A 20,319-nucleotide genomic window follows, 5' to 3' on the forward strand; every position below is an offset into this window, starting at 1 on the left:
GCAGCTCCGGGTAGAGGGTTCCAGTTGTCGGCATCTTCAATACCCTAAGTCCTCTAGGTATCAGCCGGCGCTGTAAGCAAACCTCGAAATGCTGTCTCTGGGTTTGCATGCGCTTTAGTTTAAACAAATCCTGCTCCAACCGTTCCACTGCTCGATTGAGCCCTTCACGATCATAGTCCAAGGTACTAGTGGGGGCTAAGCCAACATCCTCTTCTACGAATAATGCCAATGGATTCATTCCAGTTCGCAAGCAGTCTGCAAAACGGTCCAAAGACGGACATGATGTCATCGGTACTTCCTTGGTGCTAGATGGAGTGTACGGCAGCTCAATAGAAGTCGAGTCTCCTCCAATCATGCCTCCACTGGTTCAGATAAGCTCTAAGTGTCTATAATGAATAAAGAAAACCAGTGGAGTGAATGCTCAACGGAACAACAAGCTCAAAGATAAATAGTTAAAAACAAACACCGCTGAGCAAGACAATGGAGGATTGCAGTCTTATTTAAAACACAAGTAGCTCCAAAATCCAATAGCCAATGATGTAAATAATACAAGTACAGGCGATATACGTAAAAAACAGGTTTATTGATAAAAAAGGTGAGCGCTTTCGCATAAGCTTCTTCAGACCTATACAATTAAACTATCTATAAACATCAGTTTAAAAAGCCAAAATGGCGCCAAGATCATGTCCATTATTTAAAGGCACATAACTCATTAAAAATATCATATGAAAAAAATTCATATGTAAAATGCCTATACACCATTATAAAACAGAACGGCATTTCAAGACAAAACCATTCATATTCATATCCATTATTAGAATAAATGGATCAAAAGTATGTGTGACGAAATGGGGGGGAGGGGAAATTAATAACACAACTATCAAAACATTAACAGAGCATCTATGCATATAAAGGTACAAAAAGACCCTACCGGCCACAAAGTAAAAAACTCTTCATAGCCTTTTAACATCTTTTGGACAATAACCTTCTTGATTTCAGCAAAGGTCGCAGGGGAACCCTTCCATTGAGACCTGGTGTGATATCTGCCCTAAACTTAATAATCCAATGGATTTCCCTGGTCTCTGTATAATTGTTAATGTCCCCTCTCCTGTATGTCCTTGAGATCTGTTCCAAGATCCTGAACTTAAAACGATGCTCTTGACCTTTGTCATTAGTGTGTTTGGATAGTGCATTATGTGTAGTACCTCTCCTTGTGTGGTAAACATGCTCACGAATCCTATCCCTCAGTGTCCTATTGGTCTTGCCTACATAGTAGGCTGGACAGACTGTGCAGCAGGCTAAATAGACTACGTCTCTGGACATACAATTGCCCCTTGTCCTGATGTAATAGATGCCTGAACAATATGGATACTGAAAGACAGGGTCGGTTTCTATATATGAACAAAAATTACACTTGTCACATGTGGTCATGTAGGGACCCAACAAAGCAGGCGGATCATTATGGACCCTTGGGTAGCAGAGCAAACTCTTTAAATTCTTTTTGTTCCGGTAAACGAATCTAGGTCGATTACCTGTAAGGCTCTTGATGGTTGGGTCAACTGATAAGACATGCCAATGCTTAGAGAAAATATCTTTAAGTGTACCTACATCCCTGGTGTAAAAAATGGGAAATGCAATTCCATTGTCCATATTTGGACCACCCTCTTGGTTGTCCAAGCCATCATTGGCCTCTCCTGCGTATATTTCAACAGCACCATCTGAGAAATATGGTTTCGCTCTGTCTGTCCTCAGATCTTCAATGCCCGCCATCCCTCTGGAGATGTCTAAGTGGTCATAACCACGTTCCCTCAATTGCTGCTAAGATCTCCTAATTCACTTGCCAGATGACTGTCTAGGGGTGTATATCTAGACATCCGCATTGATTGTCCCTTCACTATGTTCTTATATACATAGCCAGGATGCATGCTCGAACGATGCAGCAGGGTGTTCCTATAGCAGGTCTTGCGATAGACACCCGTGTTGACTATCCCACAGGGTAGTTTATCAACAAAGACATCTAAAAGGGATAGTGGTCTTCGACCAATCCATGGTAAACTTCAGAAAGGTGACAGACATGTTGATCTGTGTAAAGAAAGACTCTAATTGTATTATAGAGCCACTCCACACAAGGAAGAGATCATCCACAAAACGCCTATAGAAAGGTACTAACTCCTGAAACAAACTGTTCTGAAACAAGAAACTATGTTCCCACTCTGCCATCACCAAGTTGGCGTAGCTATTGGCACAGGAAGTGCCCATAGCTACGCCATCCTTCTGCAAAAAGATCTTATCATGGAAACAAAAAAGATTGGATTCTAAGATAATGGCCAACAACATAAGAATCAAATCAACATCATACTTCAAAGGGAGGTCGGTTCTCCTCAGATATGCACCTACCATTGCTCTACCTTCCTCATTGGGTATGACCGTAAATAAGGACTGAACGTCCATGGTGACCCATATGAGGTCTTCAATCCCAGAACAAGTGTTGATATATTGGTAGAAATCCAACAAAAACTGTCTGGTATCCTTAAGAATAAAGGACACAGTACCCTTAATTCTCAAAATGGGTAAATATTTACTTTTCCTCTTTCTAAAAACCTCTTTTTTGGTTTTGATTAACAAAGCCAATGGGTAACCCCTTTCAAGAAATAAACCAATAAGGGTGAAAATCTCTTTTTTGAATGTTGTGTCATCACTTATCAATCTTGAGAGGCGGACCATTTGGCCCTTCACCAAACCTTTCCTTTGATGCATGGGATGGCAACTAGAAAAATGCAGCATGGAATTAGCATAACTTGGCTTCCTATAAATACTACTAGTAAACCCCGTGCTACTTTTGGAAATCTTGATGTCCAAATAATTGGCACAGTCATAACTCCAATTGTAAGTAAATTTGAGAAACCTAGAAGTGTTGTTTAAATAATCAATAAATTCCTCAACACTCGAATCATCACCCTTCCATAGGATCAACAAGTCGTCAAGGAATCTGTTGTACACTAATATGTTTTCATAAGCATAAATCAACAGTACAAAAAATATGACAGAAACCATACCATTCTGCAAAAATCAAGGATAGATGAAAAGCCACTCTAGTACTCATGTCTAACTTGGATGGGGGGGGGGATACTCTGCACATTTACACTGCATAACTACTCCTTGCCTTGCTTTGACACATCCAGAGTCACTACATGGGGGAGTGGGGTGCAACAAGTATGTCACAATTTGAAATGTCTCTGGCTGACTGTGATGGCCCTGACACATTTGTCATACCTCTCAACCTGAGAGCAAGAAATCTGGACAAAGCCATACAAAGAAGTGGGACAAAGGCCCAAAATAAGGAAAATTTTTAAATATTGATCTTATAAACTTAGAAAGATAATAGAATAGGTCTTGCATTAGTATGAATTTTCTGAATGGTATGAAATCTGAAACTCAAATGCCTGTCATTATTTTCTAACTTCAGTCTTTAATGATTTGTCACTAATTTGCCAAAAAAAGCCCCACAATTTTATGAAAAATTGATCAAAGATGTGATATAAAAATATAAAATAACCACACAATACAGCTGGGAACCTGTCAAAAAAGGGACACTTTAATATTAGTACTGCTAACTTGAGCAGCTGACAAAATAAAATAATCTACATGCATTTCTGAAATAAAAGTAATCTATAACTCTGATTATTACAGTCATTTCCTAATTGTAAACCCTCCATGTTTTCTTCCAAAATTGCTATTTTGCAGAGGGATTATTAGGGGGAAGAGCAACATTTTGAGCCAAAATCAGGGACAGTTGAGAGGTTTGGCTATGCCTAATTTTATAAAGCAATTTATTTGCATGTACCTCTCAACATGTTAATGCAATAAATCTGGACAAGGCCAAATATATTAGGGGAACATTTAAACAGTACTAAAAGTTGCTCTTGTATGAACTGAGACAGTTGATAGAACAACAGGTCTTACTTTAGCATGCATTTTTCTGAAAGTTATGAAGTCTGAAACTCAGTGTGTCATTATTTAGTGACTTAATTCCTAAATGATTTGCCAGAAAACCACACATTTTATGAGGAACAAACCAAAAATAAGAAGCAAAAATCTATTCATTCTTTGAAAATCTGGACAGTTGGGAGGTATAGTTCAGCTGGGGCTGTCTTTACGTTTGCCACCTTTCCCCTCACAAAATCATGGTGGAATGGAGCCTCCCCCTGCAGCCATTCCAATAATCCATCACTTGGCTATTTCACTCCATTTACCATAAACACTAATGTGCATACTGATTTACTTCTATGATGATTTGGACTTCATTTTGAAAGTTTTATTTTGCATTTTACAGCACAAACACTAAGACATCTGCTAAACAAACGTAGCATTAAAACTTCTCTGCCCTTGAAACTCACATTCATTGAAACAGCATTGAAACCCACGTTCAAAGAAAATACATTTTACCAGTGGCAGATAAATATGAATTATGGGCTTTCAAATCATAGGCCCCTCGCATATGAAACATACATGTGCTCTTTGATACACCCTACTATTGTTTTGAACATTTTTCCAGTAAACTATAAAACAAAACACATGCACCAATAATGACAAAACTGCCCAATTCAGAACATCATTCCAGTAAACAATGAAACAAACTGCATGCACCCATAATGACAAAACTGTCCAGTTCTGAACAATTCCATCATAAAAGTCTACTCAAACTTCTACAGTCCACCATTATCAGTAAATATGCACAATTCTACAGTCCACCATTATCAGTAAATTTGCACAATTCTACAGTCCACCATTATCAGTAAATATGCACAATCTCTGAAGAAGTATGATAAGCTAATAATATTGCAATAGGAAATGGATGACAAACTGATATAAGGCTCATAGTTAGTATCTTAACTTTTTCAGTACTGCAGTATTTACCCCTTGCAGGAGTAGAACCAACAACCATCTGCATCACAAGCAAGTACACAACCTGTTGTGCTATTAACAATGCAAGCTGACTTAGCATAAGCAGCACTAAACTTCTCTTCCCCTGCAGCTCTCAGCTCCTTGTAAAATATACTCAATACTCAACTGCATCTCAACTTCGCAACAAAAAAAATCTGGAAAAAGCCAAATTTATTGGTGGGGGTCAAAAGCCCAAAAACTAGGGACACATGAAACATTGCTTGTATAATCTTGGAAAGTTGCTAGAATAAAATTCTGTGTTACCACCATACATTTTACTGCCAAGGTCCCTGTGCAAAAGAGTCAGAGCAACATACCACTATGCCAAATCAGCTGCTTTGTGAAAGAAAAATGCTGTGTTACCACCATACATTTTATTGCCAAGGTCCATGTGCAAAACAGTCAGAGCAACATACCAGTACACCAAATCAGCTGCTTTGTGAAAGAGAGGAAGACTGAAACTTAAATGGCTATCATTTAATGAATTCAGTTCTCACCATAGCTGTCAACCTGTTAGCACAAAACACCTGAACAAATCCAGTAATGAGGGAATACAGCCCTCAAACATATTCAGTGAATTCAGTTCTTGCCATAACTGTCAACCTTAGCACAAAAAACCTGGAAAAAGCCAATAATGGGGTAATACAGTCCCAAAAATAAGGACAAATTTCAAATATTCATTTTATAAACTTAAAAAATTGCTAGAATAAAAGGTTGTGTTACTATGTATTTTCTGAAGAATATGAAGTCTGAAATTCAAATGCCTGTCAATTTTACTTCTGACTGAATAAAAACAATTTTCAGCAGAGGCCCAGGGAGAAATACTGCAGACACATGTCTTTGTAAAATGGCAGGACACTAGAGCAAATCCACACAAACACAGGGATGAGATACAGACTCCACACAGAAGGCACCCCAGCCATGAATCAAACCAGAAAAACTATAGCTGTGAGGCAACAATACTACCACTGCACCATCAAATCTGTAAAACACTAAACATTCAGAAACCTGAAGTCTGAAATTCAAATGCCTGTCAATTTTATTTAATATTTGTTAATCAGGACAGTATGACTTGGAACAAAAAAACAATGCTCAGCAGAGGCCCAGGAAGAAATAACGCAGGCACGTCTTTGTAACATGGGAGGACACGAAAGCAAACCCACACAAACACAGGGAGAAGATGCAGACCCTACACAGAAGGCACCCCAGTCAAGAATCAAACCTGAGAATCTCCACCTGAGAGACAACAATGGTACCACTGCACCATCAAATATCAAGCTTTGCAGTGTTTAGAAACCACAGATATTATGAGGAACAGATCAGATCAAATATGAGGCAAAAATGTGCAAACACACAGAGAAGATGCAGATCCCACACAGAAGGCACCCAACCCAAGAATCAAACCTAAGAACCTGTAGTTGTGAAACAACAATGCTACCACTGCAACATCAAATATCAAGCACTGCAGCATTTAGAAACCACAGATACTTGTTAAGAAAAAACAGGAGAAGACCACCATGACCAGTTGAAGCATAAAACAATTTAATATAAAGAACAAGAGCTTTCACGTGTGACAAAACATGCTTCTTCAGGTTTTAACAACTATGCATTGCAAAAAAATATAAATGCATTCCTAGCTTAATTCCCATATGTTAATTAGTTAATGAATTAATAAACCCAATCAGTGATGAAAGCAAAGTAAAGAAGCACCTTCTATCAAGACTACATCTTAAAAAGTGCATTTTAAACTGCTCCTTAAGAATGAAATATAAAGTATATTATTTAATGATTCCAAGGCTGAGAATATAAAAAGCAATAAAATAAATAATCAAATATATAATAAATCAACATATATAAGACAATAAAATAGGAAAATAAAAATAAAAACATAAAAATATGTTAAAGAATAGAAACTGTGACTTATAAACACTTAGGCTATCTACGTGCAGCTAAAACAGATTTAATGCTAAAATATTCATTTAACCCAGGTTCAACATGAGCCTTCATCCTCAGAATTCAGCATAATAATACCGATTCAAGGTAATTCAGCTTATCACCCCCACGTTTATTAATATCTACTATCTGTAAAACCCTAAATTTAAATGCATGATCCAAATGTATAGAGATATGCTTGGCTAATGCATTGGAAATATTCAATTTTCTGATGTCATAGACATGATTATACACTCTATCTTTTAATTTTCTGGAAGTCATGCCTATATAAAATGCTGCACATTTTGTGCATGTTGCCAAATATATTAAGTTCATACTATCACAAGTAGCATGAAATCTAGATATAAAAGTATATTCTAAACAGGGATGAACAAACTGTTGTTCATCAACAATTAATCTACACATGTTGCATTTGTTACATGGAAAAGTACCATTTCTTAACATTCGTCTATTAATATTTATTTAAACCTTGATTTTTTCAGTACAAAGTAACCTTTTTAAATTCTTACTATTCCTATTCCTGAATCTAGGGGTTTCCCCTACCAGTTCAGATATACGTTGATCTATCAATAAGACATTCCAATTTTTTCTAATGATTTCTGTAACCTTCCTATTATCATTAGTATATCTGATAGTAAAAACTAACTTAGCCTGATTCAAAGTGGTTCTATCTACATCATTAACCCTTCGGTATCTATTGTATGTAGTATAATAGCTACTAGAGTTAACATTCACTGAGTTTTGAACTAACTCCCTCATATATTTTACCAAGTTGTTAGTATAACCTCTCTCCTGAAATAGTCCATCCATAAATTGAAGTTGTAGAGATCTGTCAGTATCATCCTTACAAATGTTTATAATTTTTGTAAATTGGTTCTTAACAATATTTGGAAACACAAAACGTGGATGCATACTGTTAAAATGTAACAGTGCATTCTTCCAACATGCCTTCTATAAAGGGAAGTAGAAATCCAGCCAGTTAAATCCTTAGAGATAGTAATATCTAGAAAATCTATCTTAGCTAGAGAAACTTCCATAGTAAACTTTAGGAAGTCTGTAGTGGTTTCTAAATAAGCAATTAAATATTTTAACAAGTCCGTATCTCCTTCCCAAATAATAAGTATATCATCAACAAAACGATGATATAATAATACATGCTGGAAGAATGCACTGTCAAATAAGTGGGTCTTTTCCCACTGGTGCATCACCAGGTTTGCATAAGAATTGACACATGGGGTGCCTATAGTGACACCCCATGTTTTTATATATAAGGTTTCCTGGAACATGAAAACATTATTATTAAGGACTATGTCCAATAGAGTACATATAAGAATCTGCATATCATTGCCATAATTCCCTGTCGTGTGCAATAGCTCCCTAACTGCCTCTATTCCATAATCATTAGGAATTGTAGTAAATACATTTTTAACATCCAGGGTAACTAATAAACAAGAGGGAGAAAGTATACGCTTAGTTGTCAAGTCATTCAGATCTTCTAACAACTGATAGGTATCTTTCAGGATGATGGGTATACTTCTAGCTAAGGGTCTTAATATCATTTCTAAGTAATGAGAAATGTTTTCAGTAACCCAGCCTTATCCTGCTACTATCGGATGCAGGGGGGTGGTGTGATACCTTTGTGTATTTTAGGCAAGCCTTTAATGTAAGGAATAAAAGGAAATTCAATCATAAAATAGTTGTAAAGTTCATAGGTGATCTGTCTACACATCAATAAGTCATATAGAACATCATACACCTTCCTCACTTTACTATCAAAGGCATCATGCTGTATTTCAATATATGTATCAACATCATTTAACATCTTGAACATCAATTCATTGTACATATCAGTATCAAGTAATACCACACCTCCCCCCTTGTCTGCAGGTTTTATAGTCAAATCAACATTATGCATCAAACAGGATAAAGAATGCCTTTCATTCAAATTTAAATTAAAATATTGACATTTACACAAGGGCTCTGAAAAATATGCATAAAAATCTTTTTCACACATTTGAATGAAACATTCAACATTTGAAGGCATATTAGGTGTAAATATACTCTTGCATTTAAACTTGTCGTTAGGCCTCCATTCTGTTTGACAATCATCTTTAAACAACAATTTTAAGGAAATAGACCTTCCAAAAAGATGTAAGTCAGTCAATAATTCAGTAAGGCTACTGCCTTGTGAAGGAATAAAGAAAAGACCTCTATTTAGTAAAGCTAAATCGGAATCATTTAGTTCATAACTGGAGAGATTAAAAACCAGTTGATTCAGTTCCTGTTTCTCCATCTTACCTCTAGGTTCTCCCCTGAGAATTTTCTTTTTCTCTGTCCTCGACTGTTGGATCTTGTTTGTGACTTCCCTCAATGCTGCATGGGGAAAGGTAAAAAATGATCTAAAGTTCCAGCTGTAGTTTTTGGTTTTGCCCCAGTCATATTAAAAGCCATTAAAGCCTGCTGATTTGGTGGTAAAGTATCCGTTACTGGTGAAGCAGCCATCATGCTGCTTCCACTTGATGGCATCACGTCCATGTTGATTTCATTCACGTTATCATCTAGGACTGTTCTGTTAGTGTTTAAAGGGACCGTATCAATATTCACTTGTTCATTTTCATGAATATTATATTGTTCTTGCACAAAAGCATCAGCACCATTAAAGCGATAAGCTTTCGGACAAACAAAAACCTGACCAGAAGTAAAATCTCGATAGTCCCTTTGTAACTTTCTATATTTCACTTGCTGTAGCTTATCACTGTAAGCCACAACCTGCACATGCATACTGTCAATTTTCTTCTCAAAGAATTTGCCCTTATAGCGGCTGCGTAGATCTTTATTCAAAGCTTCTACCTTAACAATCAAGTCGGTCTCAATGGGCAGAAAATAGTCTATTAGAAGCTTCATATATTGGTTACTCAGGTCTAGATTTAGTTGTTGCCATCTCTTTAAAAGTTCAGGATGGCTATCCCCATAAGTCGGCATACAGAGTACCCACATGCCTCGGGGTACTATATGAAAATGAAGACTAGCTTCCATGTGTCTTCTTTGCCAAATTAGCCTTTGTAGCCTGTAAAGATCGTTCTCAAGCTCCCTAAGGCTATTGTTAAATTCATTGAGATTCTCCACTGTACCTGTAGCAGTAGATGGCAAAGGATATTGCAGTTCCAAATTTAAAAGCGGATTGATGCACGATTGTAAAATATCATTCAATTTTCTATTGAGATTCCCACCTTCTGGGTTATAGTTGAGCTCTACAACAGGTGTCGCCATTGTGTGTAGGTGGCAGTAATCAGGGAAGAGCCAGAACAATAGTAAAACAAAAAGAACTGCTGCCAACCAAAGGTCCACTTCCAGAAATATTATGCTGAATGTTAAGAAAAAACAGGAGAAGACCACCACGACCAGTTGAAGCATAAAACGATTTAATATAAAGAACAAGTGCTTTCACATGTGACAAAACACGCTTCTTCAGGTTTTAACAACTATGCATTACAAAAAATATAAATACATTCCTAGCTTGATTCTCATAGGTTAATTAGTTAATGAATTAATAAACCCAATCAGTGATGAAAGCAAAGTAAAGAAGCACCTTCTATCAAGACTACATCTTAAAAAGTGCATTTTAAACTGCTCCTTAAGAATGAAATATAAAGTATATTATTTAATGATTCCAAGGCTGAGAATATAAAAAGCAATAAAATAAATAATCAAATATATAATAAATCAACATATATAAGACAATAAAATAGAAAAATAAAAACATAAAAATATGTTAAAGAATAACAAACTGTGACTTATAAACACTTAGGCTATCTACGTGCAGCTAAAACAGATTTAATGCTAACATATTGATTTAACCCAGGTTCAACATGAGCCTTCATCCTCAGAATTCAGCATAATTCTACCGATTCAAGGTAATTCAGCTTATCACCCCCACGTTTATTAATATCTACTATCTGTAAAACCCTAAATTTAAATGCATGATCCAAATGTGTAGAGATATGCTTGGCTAATGCATTAGAAATATTCAATTTTCTAATGTCATAGACATGATTATACACTCTATCTTTTAATTTTCTGAAAGTCATGCCAATATAAAATGCTGCACATTTTGTGCTGTCACCAAATATATTAAGTTCATACTATCACAAGTAGCATGAAATCTAGGTATAAAAGTATATTCTAAACAGGGATGAACAAACTGTTGTTCATCAACAATAAATCTACACATGTTGCATTTGTTACATGGAAAAGTACCATTTCTTAACATTCGTCTATTAATATTTATTTGAACCTTGATTTTTTCAGTACAAAGTAACCTTTTTAAATTCTTACTATTCCTATACCTGAATCTAGGGGTTTCCCCTACTAGTTCAGATATACATTGATCTATCAATAAGACATTCCAATTTTTTCTAATGATTTCTGTAACCTTCCTATTATCATTAGTATATCTGATAGTAAAAACTAACTTAGCCTGATTCGAAGTTGTTCTATAGACATAAGATGCAGACACCACAGCCAAGAATCAAACCTAAGAATCTCCACCTGTGCAACAACAAAGCTACTACTGCACCATTGAATATCAAGCATTGGAGTGTTTAGAAACCACAGATATTATGAGGAACAGATCAGATCAAATATGAGGCAAAAATCTACAATCACACAGAGAAGATGCAGATCCCATACAGAAGGCACCCCACCCAAGAATCAAACCTAAGAACCTGTAGTTGTGAGACAACAATGCTACCACTGCACCATCAAATATCAAGCATTGCAGCATTTAGAAACCACAGATATTATGAGGAGCAGATCAGATCAAATATGAGGCAAAAATCTGAAATTTTTTTACAAATGGTGGTGGGTAGGGAACTCAGGTCCTTAACACCTGCATACAAAGTACAAGGTTCAAGCCTGAGGTATTCCCTACCACACCACCATGAGTTTGTTCTAGTCACCAGTATATAGCAACTGAGGCATTTACACACACACACACACACACACACACACTTCATGATCCCTGATGCGACACCACGTGAGATCTCTCCGATGGGGCTCCAGTCTGCCTGCTGAGGTTGCAGTCTGAGTTGGCTCCATTTCCTGTGACAGACTGTCTCAGCAGCAGTCTGGACGAGTGCGCGCAAAGGTCAGCTGGGGGGGCTGCAGTCTGGCAGTCCAATAGCATGGGCCGCCCCTGATAGACTCATTGTTGTGTTTTTTCAACCTCCTCCATTGCTTATTTGCTATGTGCATGATATCTTTAGTCTAGCATTAGTTTATCCTGTAAAATAATATAATGTTCTGTCATGCTTTAAATGATGTCTTCTATTCTTCCGAAGTCTTTGTAACAATATCAAGCAGTCTTTCGGGATGGAATAAACCCATGTGAAGGTTGTGGCACCCCTTCTATTGCAAATAGCAAGTAGAGTAACAACAAGTCCCTGTTTTTCACATTTGCATCAATCAGTTTTCTTAACAAAGGTTGGGTGGCCACAGTGGTGCAGCGGTCAGCGTTGCCGCCTCACAGCAAGAGGTTCTACAGTTCAATCCTCAGCTGGAGTGCCTTCTGTGCGGAGTCTGCATGTCCTCCATGTGGTCACGTGGGTTTTCTCTGAGTGCTCCGGTTTCATCCCAAAGACATGCTGTAGGTGGATTGGGCACTCTAAATTGGCCCTCGGTGTGAGTGTGTGCCTTCTTTGGAAGGTTAGTCACTGGGCTGGCAACTTGACACTGTAAAACTCCACTGCCAATCATGAGCGGACAGGTGATCCACTATGGTGACCCCTAACCAGAAAAAGCCTGAAGAAGAAGCTTTCTTAACATGGATTCCAGTCTTTTACTGAATGTCTATACCAGATAATCAGTCTGCGCATGATGTGCTGACATTTTTAGCTTCTTAACTTTAAAATGCTGGCACAAAGGATGCAATACCTTCACATAAAGGTAGTGCAATCAACATAAAATATCTGTTAGAGATAGCTGCTATAGAAAATAGTAGTGCAAGCTTTCTAGCAATAGCCTTTGCCTTGTGTAATGTATTTATCTTTTGTTGACCAGGTTAGTCCCATATATAGGTTCATAGGTTAGTACTAAGCTAACTGCCCATGCCAGCCATTTTAAGCCTAGCCAATTATCCCTTGTGAGACTCAAACCCTGCACCATAGGGCTACTGGCCTCTTTTATAGGGACACCCAATATGGAATTTATACAACTAGGAGACATTTTCTCCTTTTCATTTTAATAGATGCCATGAGATTTTTTACATCCACCTGAAAAAGTCAAGCAGATGGGACCTTGTTTTTAATTCTCATTTGAAGAATGACACATTCAAGACTGCAGCATCCCCGATATGCTGCACTGCAGTGTCAGAATTACATCTACCATGTGTGGGAATATAACCCACAGCCTTCTTCACCAAAGGCAAATGTGTTACCTGATGCACCACTCACACAGCTAATTATACACCTTCTGCACAGTTTTTAGCATAGTCCTTTATTCCTAGTACAGCTATAAAGACTACAGTTTGCATATCTTTGAATATTCCTGGGACTTTTATTATGTTGGGTTTTGTGTTCTGGTGATAGATTTTTGTGTAAAATGACATTGGGCCAGATGTACGAAAGCATGCACAGAGTTGTAGAGTAGACTAAGACATCAGACAGCCAATATGCCTGCCGAGCGATCCAGCAACAGCCAGCAGGGGCATGCACGAGAGCTTCTAAAGCTACTCTTGCATGGACAGTGTCATGGTATGCAAATTACCTCATTTGCTGCTGAAAGCTATACAAATGAGGTAAATTTGTAATGCAGGAAACACTAACCTGTCCATGGAAGAGTAGTGTTATTTGTAGAAATGTACTCCATTGGTAACGGAGTACCGTTCTGCAAATTGCTAAACAGAGCTATGGCAGCTCCAAATAATGGATGCATCCAGTTGAAGAAGCATGCCAATGGCCAAATATAAAGTCTTTGGCATTTTTAAATGTTTAAAATTATTAAAATCTATTTTTCCCCGATCTCTGATGTTTAAGCATAGCGCAGCGCCACGCAAACATGCTGCACTTAAAAAAACAATAGAATAATTTCAAAATAGCCAAAAATAGGCATTTTCACTAAAAAGCTTATCCTGCCATGCAGGTGAATGGCAGGCTGAAGACAACATGGCCACTGAGTAGTGGTTGCTAAGCGGGGGGGGGAGCTCAGTGTGAGAGATGTAACCAAGCATTAGTAGGCAATCCTATGCAAATGAGGATAAGGATAGTGAATCCCAATTTTCCCCAGCATGTTAGCCATGTCCCAAGAGTGTAAGTGTAGGAGTAGGTGAGTAGTAGAGTAGAAGATAGGTGACATAATGAGGGGGTCTGTCAGAAAGGCTGTATGCTTATTGGAGCACAGTGTCTTTTGTGTTTGCCCTGAGTTGCTCAGGATTGCAAAAGGCGTGTCTACAGTTGTCCTTTTTGAAAACCAGAAACCAAAGGTGTACGCCGTGAATATATCTGAAATTTCTTGCAAACGTGCACACAGCATGTGTGCGCGTGTGCGCTCATTTGCACAGCGCTGCCCTGGGCATAAACAGAAAGGGAAAAGGAAGGAAAAGAAGTAGTAGGAAGTTAACCAAGGAGAACTAGCAGAGCTGCCAGGTGAAATATATCAGAATCAGCCAATTACACAGGCAGCAGACTAGCCCAGACCAGCACTTTAAGCTCTGCAAACAGCATTCTTCCCTGTTTTTTCCCAAGAACTCTGCAACACTGCAGCATACAAAGAGGAAAAGCTTAAAAACTTTAAAGTCAGACAAAATGTTAGGGGCTTCTCTTGCTATCATAAACCAACACATGCAAGGTGCTGAGGGTGTTGATGTTGTGAATGCTGCTGAGCAACCCTCAGTGAGGAGACGGAGAAGAGTGTACAGACCCAGGGTAACCTATCAGGGGCTACATGAGCTGGAGATAGTGGAGTGATATAGGGTGGACAGAGACCTCCTGCAGCAAATTGTTGAGCTGTGCCAGGCACGCCTCACACACAGAACCAACAGAGGGGAACCCATCCCAGTGGATACCAAGGTATGTGTTGGCCTAAGAATATTAGCTACAGATACCTTTCAGAGACCAACTGGTGATATGATGGGGATTTCACAGGCATCAGCATCCAGGGTACTGCACCAGTTCCTGGATGCCATGTCAGCACATGTCGGTGAGCATGTATATTTCCCCAATTCCCATGAGGCATTGGCCAGCAATATGCATCTTTTCCACTGAATAGCAGAATACCCTGAGGTAATGGGTGCAGTAGGCTGCATGCACATACACATCAAAGCACCACCCGGTGAGCGGGGTAGGATCTACATCAACCACAAGGGCTTCCCCTCCATCAACTGCCAGGTTGTGTGTGATGCCGAGGGCATAACAATGAATGTGTGTGTTGGCTGCCCTGGAAGCTATCATGATTCCTACATCTGGCATCTGACGCAGCTGTACCAGAAATTTTCCAATGGGGACATCCCTGATGGTCACCTAGTGGGGGATGCTGGATACGCACTGGAGCCGTGGCTGATGACACCCATCAGAAATGCACACACACCCGAACAAGAACTCCATAATGAGGCACACGCACAAACAAGAAACATTATTGAGCGTGTATTTGGGATGCTCAAGTCACGGTTCCAGTGCCTGGACACATCTGGTGGAGCCTTGCAGTACTCACCAACTACATGTACCCAAATTGTCATGGTATGTGCCATGCTACACAATATGATCCTGCAGAAACAGCTGCAGCAGGAACAGCATGGGGCAGGGCCAAACAGCCCCCCACCATTGCCAAGGCCTGCACAGGCACAGCGTGACTCGGAGGAGGAACAACCTGAGCCTGCCCCAGTAGGCAGAAGGAGTCATGCCCAGTATGCCCTGGCCTTGGCAAAGAGGCAACACATAGCACATACACTGACTCAGTAGGAACCTTGGAAATTACACCTCTCTCTGACTCACACATACAGTAAAAGGGATGCCTAACTTGACACTACCTGTTTTCAAACATGTATACGGAGTGTACTATGTGCATCCGACACAGGCAGCCCTGCAGCACCACCTGAGGCATGAGTGCCATATATTAAGCAATATAAAGCACTGCTAAGCACATTTTACCAGTACTGAGCATATTTAATTACAATTGCGTGTAGCTGCACACCGAGCTAACCAGCGCAACGTCGGGCAATGTTCAGCAATGTTGGGCAATGTTGGGCAATGTTGGGCAAAGTTGGGCAAAATCATTCAAAGTCAGGCAAAGTTGAGCAAAGTCAGGTAAACACGCTCACACCTGCTTTACTGTTCCTTAAGCAGTCTGGTCTGCCCAGCAGGAAAATAAAAAGCAGTGACACGGCTCAAACTCAGGATACTGTGCACTACAGTCACAGTACTGAACCACTAAGCCATGAAAGCATTTCACTGCCATTGACACAACTTAACTCACTCACACATACCAGTTGGGGGGGTCACATACCTAACAGTCACAGCCAGCATGACAAATGTAGACAAACGCAAACACAAACAAATGCTGTATCATGCCCTCTGAAGCTGCATATGAGTAACCTCCCCCCAGGCCTATGCAGACAGATAATGGCAGGCCAGGCAATGTGATGTGGGTTGGGTAGGCTATGAATTCACAAACTGATATGCATGTAATTGTAAGCTAAGGTCTGTAGTGCAGTGGTATGCCTGAAGTCAGTACGATAGGCAACAGTACAGACTGAAATGGAGTACCTGACATGGCAGTGCAGGCCTAGCAAATGTGCATAAGTGTCAGGTGAGCCCTTCATCCTATGTACACCCACAGTAACAATCAGATGTGTCCCCCGGGTAGAAATGTACAAATAATAGCTGTCCTCACTGTATGTAGAATGACTCATGGAAGCCCTGCAGGCACACTGTGCTTCCTGTCGATGTACAAAACAAAGGTGAGCCCTGAAGTAAAAAACAACTTGATTTTCACACACAACATACTGAAAGTACATACTGGGCATGCTCACACACTTAGGGCATGTCTGAGTATAGCAGTGGGCCACACATATCTGGCAGTTGCAGTTCTTACTCCAGACACTTGTCACTATTCACCAATCCTGCCTTGTGCACAAACTGATATGAAAACAGACCCATATAATATATTGGACACCTGTCATAATCAAACTATGTACTACAAGTACTTAAGTTGTTCAAAGAAAGTGAAAAACCAAAGAAGATCAATAAATCTCCAATCAGTATCATCAAGAAACAATGAGCACTCTTAACATTATCCAAGCCATGGTCAAAGAGTCCATAGAGAACCATGAAGCTTTCTTTCGCTATGTCATAAATATCAATGTAAACTCATATATGTTCTGAGTTAGTGCAAACTATAAATGAATACATGTACATGACTGACATTGCCAACATCTTGCCAGACAGGTTCATACATATTTACCCCCTTCTCACTGACAAAAGGGCCCATTATCATACCTGGAGATTGTGAAAACCCAGAAATCACATATGAATGGTTAAACAGCTCTTTCCAAACCTAAAAACATGGCGTGTATGGGATAACATGGTTTCCCTGGCTGTGTCATATGTGAACTCCAAAACAAATAGACCCTGCACCTGAACAGTCTGTTGAGACTCACCGTCTGTACAGGATATGAAACTGTTGAATGGGTTACAGCAATGTTTGGCACACTCCACGAGTGTTGGTGCACAAGAGACCATGGGTACTATTGTCTTATAAGCCTAATAAGCCTGATGTGCAAGGCCATAGAGTCCATCATTATGGAACTCATAAACAGAGCTATTGAGAGCCTACAAACATCCAACCCTACCCATTTTGCTTTGGTCAGGGGCAGATCATGGTTCCTAAACCTGCTAGACAGTTTTCAAGGCAGTCACCCAGGACATGCATCAATGAAATGAGCTACACACGGCCTACATAGACCTTGAAAATCCCTTTTCCAACATCCTACACACATGTCGTATCCACAAAATAAACAACCTGTGCATAAACACGTATATCATCTGATGGATTGCCAACTGGGGCACAGATAGATCCCACAAGGTAAGAATTGTGGTCTCCTGTACAAGCTGGTAACAACTGCTGTCCCCCATGGCTCAGTCCTGGGACCCCTCCTGTCTGGTGTATACTTTTCAGAAATACAGTCAAACATGAGAGCTATGTTTAGCAAGGTTTGTGGATGACTGCAAAAATGTTGTCACAATCCATGTGTGGGACAACAGAGACATCCTTAAAAAGGGTCTCAGTCAGACAGATGTTCTGTCAAACTTATGGGCTCGAGCTACAGTCATACAAATACCACATAGGTGCCAACGCCCTGAATATGGAGGTAATAATAAGGGATCTATGGATACATGTGGATAGTCATCACTACTTCCAGAAACATATTCACAAAGTGGTTAGAAAATTATATTATATGTTCCCACAAACTGCCAAGGTCTTTGCATGTAGGTCAAAGGAGGTTCCCTCTACTCATCAGTCATCAGACCCATCATAGAATACCACAACACACTTGTGGTGAATCTGACTAGGAACCTTCAGCAGCTGGAAATACCACCTATGTACCTCAACAAGAGCATTACTGACCTCAAACAGTTGCCCCATGCAACAAGACTGAATTTAACTCAATCTGTACTCTGTTGCATACTGTCTACTCAGGTAATCTCTGCCCAACAGACAGGTCCATGTCCAATGCAGAACGGATGTACATGTGCTATCTGAAGTAACCCTAAGTTCACTGTACTACATGCTCTAGGGATATCATCATCACAACAATAAATAGAACATGTTGGAAGGATACATTAATAACTCACAGACTTCCCTTTCTTTGGAACAGGCTCCCTCTCAACCTACATTAAGCTGAGTCCCTCAATGACACTCTTCCAGAGGAGCCTTGAAGAGTGTATGTGAAATTGAACTGTCACACCATGGATCACTTCATTAGCTCTACTACACAGAGGTCTAGGGAACTAACTCCATGGGTGGTGATAGCTGCAGACTCTGGCCATACTAATATATGCCTTCAACCTATTACCTACCTATATATATATATATATATATATATATATATATATATATATATGTGTGTGTGTGTGTGTGTGTGTGTGTGTGTAGGGGGAACACAGTATAATAAGCCAAAGATGGATGGGCAGAGGTGTGTGTAAGAGGATGACCATGACAGGGAGCCATCCAGGACTGTCCCACCCAGCACACATCCCAATGGCACAAAAGACATGAGGTGCACATCTCACCCAGTGTACATAACAGCCACCAGTATCTGTAAGCATTACAGTGTATGTGGTCCATGTGCCTGCTGTACAACATGACGGTACAATGAAGTACATATCTACTATCTGTAGACATGTACCTGTCACATAGTCTACTATATACCTATGAACCTATCTTCAATAAGGCATATGTTAGCCTAGGCAAGTTGTGCAGCTTTCACCACCCCATTGGGTAGTCACCCAAGCCCTCATTCTAATAGTTAGTACCCTAAGCCTCTTTCTAGTGGGGCTGCTGATGTGATGCCTTGTGTGAATTGTTTGTTTCCCATCCACTCATCAAGGTTCCTTTTGAAGATTGTCAGCAAGGAGCTCTGTCTGATGTACATTGGGACTCTGTTCCACAGTAAGACAAGTGTCTGGGATGGTACTCTATCCCACCAGCATGTTGTATTCATTGTTGTGATGAGGTTCATATCCCTGGAGTGTGTAGGACGACTCAGTTTTGTTATCTGTAGATGGGGCATGCTCAGTAGTTATGTGATGGACATGGCTCTGTATGTTAGGCAGAGTGTGCCTCTGAGTAGGCGGTACGCAACGAAGAACAGATTTAGTTTTACCAGTTGTGTTGCATAACACAACTGTTTGAGGCCAGTAATCCTCTTGGTGAGGTACTGTTGTGGTCTCTACAGCTGCTGGATATGCAAAGTTGAGTACATCCAAAATGGTGCATTGTACTCAATGATGGGTCTGATGACTTAAGAGTAGAGAGCCACCACTACCTCTTCGGATCCTGATGCAAACCCTTTGTTGATTAGGTGGGCCACATAGGATTTCCCAATCACTTTGGCAACATGGTTGTCAAAGGAAAGATGACTATCTACTTGTGTCTCCAGATCCCTTATTACCTTGTCAGTTTTAAGGGGTTAACACCTATGTGGTAGTTTGTGTGTACTTTGTTTTCACCAAAGGGGATCACTATGCATTCCTCCACATTGAGCTTGAGACCATGATTCTGACACCACACATCTGTCTCATAGAGTCCCTTCTGGAAAATATTTGTGTCATCCTGGGAATCTATTATGGCAAACACTTTACAGTTCCCAGCAAACTTAGTCAACCACAACCCTCCTGTGTTGGCATGTACATTTGAGAAGTCTATACCAAA

This window comes from Protopterus annectens, chromosome 12.part0, assembly GCF_019279795.1.
Source record: "Protopterus annectens isolate FY-2018-M chromosome 12.part0, PAN1.0, whole genome shotgun sequence".
NCBI lineage: Eukaryota > Metazoa > Chordata > Ceratodontiformes > Protopteridae > Protopterus > Protopterus annectens.